General features: G+C 46.0%; 1 pseudogene; it reads left to right on the top strand.

The window, feature by feature from the left end:
• The window catches only part of LOC106725013, a 4,517-nt pseudogene extending 751 nt beyond the window's left edge, over positions 1-3,766 (top strand).
• The last annotated feature ends 4,144 nt before the right edge of the window (positions 3,767-7,910 follow it).

Here is a 7,910-nt window from a genome sequence, read left to right as displayed (position 1 = left end):
CAGTCCCACCCCTGATCAGCCAGCCCCACCACAGAGGCCCTCAGCCCCTCCCCCCAGGTGGCCCGCCCCTATCGCACCCCCCACCCAATAGGGGGCGGGGCTGGCCAGCCAACGTCCTGCAGCCCGTCCCCCAGGTTGCTGGCCCCCAATCGAACCCCCCAACCACAATCGGGGGCGGGGCCCGCCATCCAATTGCCTGCAGCCCCTTCCCCCAGCTGGCCTGGCCCTGGTCAGGGATCGGGGTGGTCTGGCTGGCCAACCTCCCACCATCTCCTCCTCCCAACAGACCCAGCCCCAATCTGCCCCGGTTGGGGCCAGGCTGGTTGAACCCCACCCATGCACAAATTCATGCACTGGGCCTCTAGTCCTTTAATAGCCACCTGAGCTCTCACATTGGACTCAAACTATACCTGTGTCAGGAATATGAAGAAAACTCTTATAAAGGTAAGGAACCTGAGAAAGCTTTCAAGCATCACCAACATATTCAAAGCCATGAAGGCAGACCTAGTGGGAAAGCTTTCCACTATTCAGCTTCCCTTAGAAATCATGAAAGAACACATATTCCTAGGAAACCGTATGAGTGTAAGCTATGTGGGAAAGGCTTTAGTCGTCTCAGTTGCTTTAAACTTCACGAAAACACTCATAGTGGAGAGAAACCATATCAAACTAAGCAATGTGGCAAAGCTTTCAGTTCTCCCAAGTACTCTGGAGAAAATGAAAGAACACATACTGCAGAAAAGCCCAATCAATGTAAGAAATCTGGTAAAGCTTTCAGTTCTACTTCTCTTAGAAACCATGAAAGACTGTCTCTAGGTTCTGTTTCTAGGTTCTGTGTGGGATCTCCAGCCAAGTCCTGTCTCTAGGTTCTGTGTCTATGTTCTCTCGTTAGGTTCTTCGTCTCTAGGTTCTGTTTTTAGGTTCTTCAGCCAGGTTCTCTCGCTAAGTTCTGTTTCTAGGTTCTGTCTCTAGGTTCTATGTTCTGTTGTCTTGTTACATCTGTATTTATACCAGTTGATTTTAATCCTATCAATTTCTATTCCAAAGATTAGGGCATTTCTTATCTCCATTCCAGGGAGTAAAGATTATGTAGCTTAAGCGTGATTGTTCGTAGTTAAAGTGATTAACTACCCGCCCCGCCTGGCACTTAGTTAAGGGGTTTTATTCCCTCCCTAACTTCAGGGAAAAATCCCTACCTGGGGAAACAACCTTTCTCGGAGAGGTGACCTTGGTTAAAACACATAGCGCCAAGAAGGGGAGCAAACATATTAAGAACAGTATGCCATATACACCAGGTCCCCTGAAACATATGCTGTGCAGATGTTTCTTCCCTGCAGCGACTGTGTCAAACAGCAAGGATGGACCGGCTCCCGGCATTCAAAGACATGAAGGCAGCCCCAGTGGGAAAGCTTTCCACTGTTCAGCTTCCCTTAGAAATCATGAAGGAACGCACATTGGTAGGAAACCGTATGAGTTTGAGCAACGTGGGAAAGCCTTCAGTTCTCTCAGCTCTCTGGGAACACATAAAGAAATCATGACGGAAAGAAGCCTCATGCATGTAAGGAATGTGGTAAAACTTTCCTTTATCCCCCTTTCCTTAGAATTCATGAACGAATGCCTACTGGGGAGAAACCCTATGAATGTAACCATTGTGGTAAAGCTCTCATTCAACTTCCCTCATATATCATGTAAGAACATACTGGGGGAAACCTTATGAATGTAAGCAATGTGGGGAAACCTTATGAATATAAGCAATGTGGGAAAACCTCCAGTCGGCTCACACCTTCAAAGACATCAAAGAACTCATGACAGAAAGCAGCCTCGTGAATAAGGAATGAGGTAAACCTTTTATCCCTTTTCTCTTAGATATCATGAAATGTATACGGGGAAGAAACCCTCTGAATGAAAGCCATGTGGGAAAGCCTTTATTCATCCCAGTTCCCGTCAAATTCACAAAAACACTCATAGTGGAGAGAAGCCATATCAATGCAAGGAATGTGGTAAAGCCTTCAGGTTCACTAGTTTTTTCAGAAATGTGAAAACAAAACCTCCTGATAAACTGTGGATGTAAAGGATCGCAAAGAGCCTGCGTCTGTCTCTCAGCTGTGCCGTCCTGTGTGATTATCCGTATTGGGGTGGACCCTAGAGACGTAAGTGTCAGGAAGCATTCATTTCTCCCAGGTTATTGTAAAGGATGAAGGAACTCACGGGAGAGAAGCCCTGTTCTGTAAAGATGGTAGAAGAGCCTTCGGACATCCTAGTTCTTTACAAAATCATGAAGGGACTCACACCCAGGAGTAAAGGTATGAACATGAGGAATGTGGGAGAGCCTTTCAGGATGTGTGAGAATGCACCCGCAGAAACAGTGTATACATATAGCGAAGGGGGCGAAGCCTTCAGCTGTCCCTCTTCCTTGGAAAGGCCATGAAAAAACTCAAAGCGGAGAATTGTATTGAATGTAAAAATGTAGGGAAAACCTTCATGTTGCCTCATATCCCTACAATACCATGTGAGGATGTACACTGTATAATTGACAACTAAAACAAACTTTAAAATTTTAACAAATACTTTCAAAGTAGCTTGAAAACTACACTTAAAAAAATCTATTAGTGTAACTAACTGGAACACCTAAGCCTGTTGCAAATTAAATCATATACTCCCCAAAACTCACAACATTAAAGAAGTTCTATAAACTTTTGACATATTTGTTCATTATCAGTACTCATTATTTTTTGTTAGTTTTATTAAATCACTTTTTTGGAGTGAGGAAGGGAGAAAGAGAGTAGTAGAGATATCCATGTGAGAGAGAAACATAGATGGGTTGTCTTCCCATGTTCCTGACCAGGGATCGGACCTGCTACCCAGTTGTGGGAAGCTGCCTATTGTCTTCACTAGCAGAGAGGTGTGGACAAGGAACCCCGAAGGCTGGTGACCCTTGAAGCCCTGGCAAAGGTCAGAGCTGTGCACCCGCTGTTAGTCCAGACAACGGTAGCTGAAGCAACTTCCCCGTTTACTATTATGTAAATCCTTGCTGATGGGCTAGTCTGCCTGTTACTGGAAATTGCCTGCCTAAGGGCTATGGGTGTATCCCAAACCAATAAAAGGTTGGCGAGGCCTGAGCACCAGTGGAAGTCCTTCCCCTTGAGTTGGACTTGCCCGCCTGGCCCCCCAGTATTTCCAAATTATCTCTTGTCTCTTCTCTTTCATTTGTGTGCGGCTCCTCTTCCAGATCCTGAACCCTGAACCACGCGGGACGTGGGGGAACAAACTTTACACACCCAGTAATATGCCCTGATAGGTATTGAATGAATAAGCCCTACACACATATGTATTCTTTTTTAATTTTTCAATTGCACTGAAATTCACTATTATTTTAGTTAATAAGTATTTGCCATATATTTATACGTACGCACAGTTCACTGTAGAGTCCCATGTGAATTATTTTCATGTTTGGTTTTGTGTTTGCGATGTCGGGTGTAAGCCGACAGTTGTTCAGAATTCAACATTACAGATCCAGCAAGGTTGGCTTTTCCTGCAAGCCCATAGGTGTCCACCAGCCAACAGCTGCGACTGTCCCGGCTGAGGCTGTTTCCGAAGGGTGCGCACTGTGCTCTCGCTGCACATGCAGGAGGTCTAATTTGACGAGTCATCACCTTGTCCTGTTGGTGCTGCTGCCTGTGACTCAGATGCCACTGTGAAGCGGCAGTGGCGCAGTGCCAAGGGGCCGTGGCAGTCTGCTCTTGTTCCACCCTCGGCAGTGCGGCTCTGAGCCGGGCTCCATGTGAGAAGCGGCACCGTCCTCATTGCAGGCAGATCTGGGTGTGCGTCTGGCGCTCAGGGCTCAGCCTGGCCGCTCAGTGTTGTCAGTTATCTTTGGTTGGATGAGGTTAAATTATGTGCACCTTTTCTCTCTCATCAGTGCTTCTGTGCTTTTTAAAGAAATAGTAACTGTTTGCCAAGCACTCTTGTGCTAATAGCCATTGCATTGTATTGTTTCTAAGGATATATTGAAGTACCCCATTGTAATTATGTATTTTCAGATCAACATGCCATCTTTTCCACTTAGTCATACAATCTGAGTCACAATTATCATGTGTGTATAAATTCAGACATGTTTTCTCAGGGAAATTATATTGTTTATATTTATTTGGAAAAAAATTAGAGAAGAGTATAAAGAATACCCATATACCCACCACCTAAATTCAACAATTGCCAAAAATTTCCATATTTGAAAATATGGCAGCCTTGCTCAGTGGTTAGAGTGTCGGCTCTCGCACTGAAGGGTCTCAGGTTCTATGCCTGTTCAAAGGCACATACCTGGGTTACCTGTGTTGCAGGTTTGATCCCCGGCCCCAGTCAGGATGCCTGCCAGAGGCAACCAATCAATGTGTCTCTCTCACATCTCTTTCTCTCTCTCTCTCTCCCTCTTTCTCTCTCTCCCCCCTTTCTTTCTCTTTTGCCTCCCCCCTCCCTTCCACTGTCTCTAAAAATCACTGGATCCAGAGACAGAATCATGGAACAGACTGTGGAATCTGAGGGAAGGTGGGGGTGGGTGGGAAGAGATCAACCAAAGAACTTGTGTGCATATATACATATAACCCCGGCATGGGCACAGACAATAGGGTGGTGAAGGCCTGGGGTGGGGGATGGGGTGGGCTAGAAGTGGTCAATGAGGGGAAAGGGGGACACATTTAATTCTTTCAACAATAAAGATTTAATTTAAAAAAATAAAAATCGACCAGCTGGCTTGGCTCGGTGGTTGAGTGTCCACTGAGCCAAACCAACTAGGGCATCTCTCTCTCTTTTTAATTGAAAAAGTAGCATTTAAAAATTTTTGTTTTAGAGAGAGAGTAAGTGAGAGGAAGAGAGAGAAGCATAGATGTGAAAGAGAAGCATTGTCGGTTGCCTTACGTACTCACCTCCACTGGGGACCGAACCTGCAACCTAGGTATGTGCCCTGACCAGGAATCAAATCCCGTGACCTTTCGGTGTTTGGGACGACACTCCAACCAGCTGAGCCACACCTTCTCGTGACATAGGCTGGGATGCTTTGCTCTGGCACCACCATCTTTGTGGCTCTGTATTTGTCAAGTTAGTCAGAGTTCTCCATTTGTCTTTTTCCTCCTGTGTTATTTGTTGTGAAACATACAATAGATACAAAGGTGTATATAATAATTATGTGCAATGTAAAGAATAAGCTACATGGACTCACCACTGAGCTATAGATCTGGCACCACTAAACGCAGGGCCTGCAGATTCGAGGCCTCAGGAAATGTGATCTCTGGCCCCAGTCCCTCAGGAGTGTGAACTTTTGTTCAGACACTTTTCTTCCCTTTCTTCCTCCATCCGTCTCAGCCACTGAAGATGTGACCTTCTGCTACTTCACTTTCCAAGAGAGGGGGACACGTGCGACCTGCTGTTTACTGTGGACAGCGGAGGCGCCGTGACAATTCTCACCGAAAAGAACCCCACAGGTGATCCGATCGTGAATTCTAACTGAGCAGGTCATGGTGGGCAGCCACACCCCAGGCCTGTAGCTTCTTTAGTAAAAGGCTGTCTTTGCCTTAAGCAAGCCCTGCCTATTGTTTCTGTGCTTCTAGGTTAACACACTGTTGAACTGCATCTATTTCAGACCCTTCAAGAGAGCACATAATTCTGTTAACTATTCTGTAATCCAAGCCCCATCTTGCTTTTATTTCACCTTCACCTTCAGGTAATCTTCCTTATGTTTCCTCTTTAATTTCAAATGCGTAAAGAAACTGCAGCCCTAGCCAGTTTGGCTCAGTGGATAGAGCATCAGTCTGCGGACTGAAGGGTCCAGATTTGATTCTAGTCAAGGGCACATGCATGGATTGCAGGCTCCATCCCCAGTAGGGGGTGTGCAGGAAGCAGCCAATCAATGATTCTCTCATCATTAATGTTTCTATCTCCCCCTCTCCCTTCTTCTCTGAAATTAATAAAAATGTATTTAAAAAAAATAACCTTCAGAGGGGAGCATTTGGATCTTGCTTCCTGGCAATGCCATCAGTTTGGTTCAAGTAAATTCTTTTTTTTTTTTTTAATATATTTTATTGATTTTTTTACAGAGAGGAAGGGAGAGGGATAGAGAGTTAGAAACATCGATGAGAGAGAAACATCGATTCAGCTGCCTCCTGCACACCCCCTACTGGGGATGTGCCCGCAACCAAGGTACATGCCCTTGACCAGAATCGAACCTGGGACCCTTGAGTCCGCAGACCGACGCTCTATCCACTGAGCCAAACCGGTTAGGGCTCAAGTAAATTCTTATAAGCCCTGCTGGTGTGGCTCAGTGGTTGAGTGTCGACCTATGAACCAGGAGGTCACGGTTCAATTCCCAGTCATGACACATGCCAGGGTTGCAGGCTGGATCCCCAGTGTGGGGTGTGCAGGAGGCAGCCGATCAATGGGTCTCTCTCATCATTGATGTTTCTATCTCTCGCTTCCTCTCTGAAATCAATTTAAAAAACTCATTACAGGTTTGGACGTCCTTACATTGACATTACCCACCTGGACTTGTCTTTCCTTCTGTATTAAGCACCCACCATGTGCCAGGTGTGGTGGAGGCATTCAAGATGTGCAAGGAGCTTGGCCAGTGTTGACCTATGAACCAGGAAGTCATGATTCAATTCCAAGTCAGAGCACATGCCGGGGTTGCAGGCTTGATCCCCACTAGGGAGCATGCAGGAGGCAGCTGATCAATGATTCTCATCACTGATATTTCTATCTCTCCCTCTCTCTTTTTCTCTGAAATCAATAAAAACATTTTAAAAAAAAGATGTCTGGGTAATAGGAAGGTTTGGTCCCTGCCAGCTATTATAGCTATCGTTTTATTTTATACTAGAGGCTCAGTACACAAATTCATGCACCTTGAAAGGAACTGTGGGCCGAGAGGCTGCGGTGGGCACAGGGGCAGGTCTCAGCCCATCCTCTGTGCCCCTGCCCAGCCCCTCCTGCCTCGGCCGCCGGTCCCCTCTCTGCTGGCATCTCCACTCCCACCACTGCTCCCATGTGCTGATGGCACCAGCCCCGCTTGCACCCACGGATGGCGGGGAGCGACTGGGGCTGGCGCCAGCCGTGGGTATGAGCGGTGGCACTGGGCAGGATGGCGGCACATGGGAGCAAAGAATTTTCAGTAACCACCAGAGGCTCATCCCGATGACAGCGGCTGGCAGCCTGCCTTGGTCTGGTGGCCCTGCTCACCATCCTGCCTCGGCCGACGCCCGCCATGTTCGAGCGCTATGATCGGTTGTTCGGTTGTTCCACTGTTCAGTCTATTTGTATATTAGGGTTTTATATATATGTTATTATTATTGTTGTTGTTTTTGTTAATCCTCATCTGAGTATATATTTTTCCATGGATTTTTTAGGGAGAGTGGAAGAGAGTGGGAAAGTCAGAGAGAAACATCGATGTGAGAGAAACACATCAATTGGTTGCCTCCTACACGAGCCCCAACCAGGGCCCAGGTCAGGGAAGAGCCTGCAACTGAGGTACATGCCCTTGACTGGAATTGAACCCTTTTTGGTCCGCAGGCCAACACTCTGTCTACTGAGCCAAACTGGCTAGGGCAGCTATTGTTGTTGTGTTTTTTAATTGAATTTATTGGGTTGATAGTTATTGGTTTGTTTAGACAGATTTCTTCTGTAAAAAGTTCTTTTTAATTTTTAAAAATTAATTTATTTTTTGTTAATACTCACCTGAGGATATTTTCCCATTGAATTTTAGAGAAAGTGGAAGGAAGGGGGAGAGACAGAGAGAGATATACATCAATTGGTTGCCTCCTGCATGCCCGGGACCCACTGATCCAAACCAGCTAGGGCAAAAGTTTTTTTTTTGTTGTTGTTTTTTTTTTTAATATATTTTATTGTTTTTCCACAGAGAGGGAGAGAGAGCG

The sequence above is a fragment of the Myotis brandtii genome, unplaced genomic scaffold (assembly GCF_000412655.1).
Source record: "Myotis brandtii unplaced genomic scaffold, ASM41265v1 scaffold130, whole genome shotgun sequence".
Classification (NCBI taxonomy): Eukaryota; Metazoa; Chordata; class Mammalia; order Chiroptera; family Vespertilionidae; genus Myotis; species Myotis brandtii.
The sequence above is the reverse complement of the archived record's forward strand: the minus strand, read 5'-3'. Positions and strand labels throughout refer to the sequence as shown.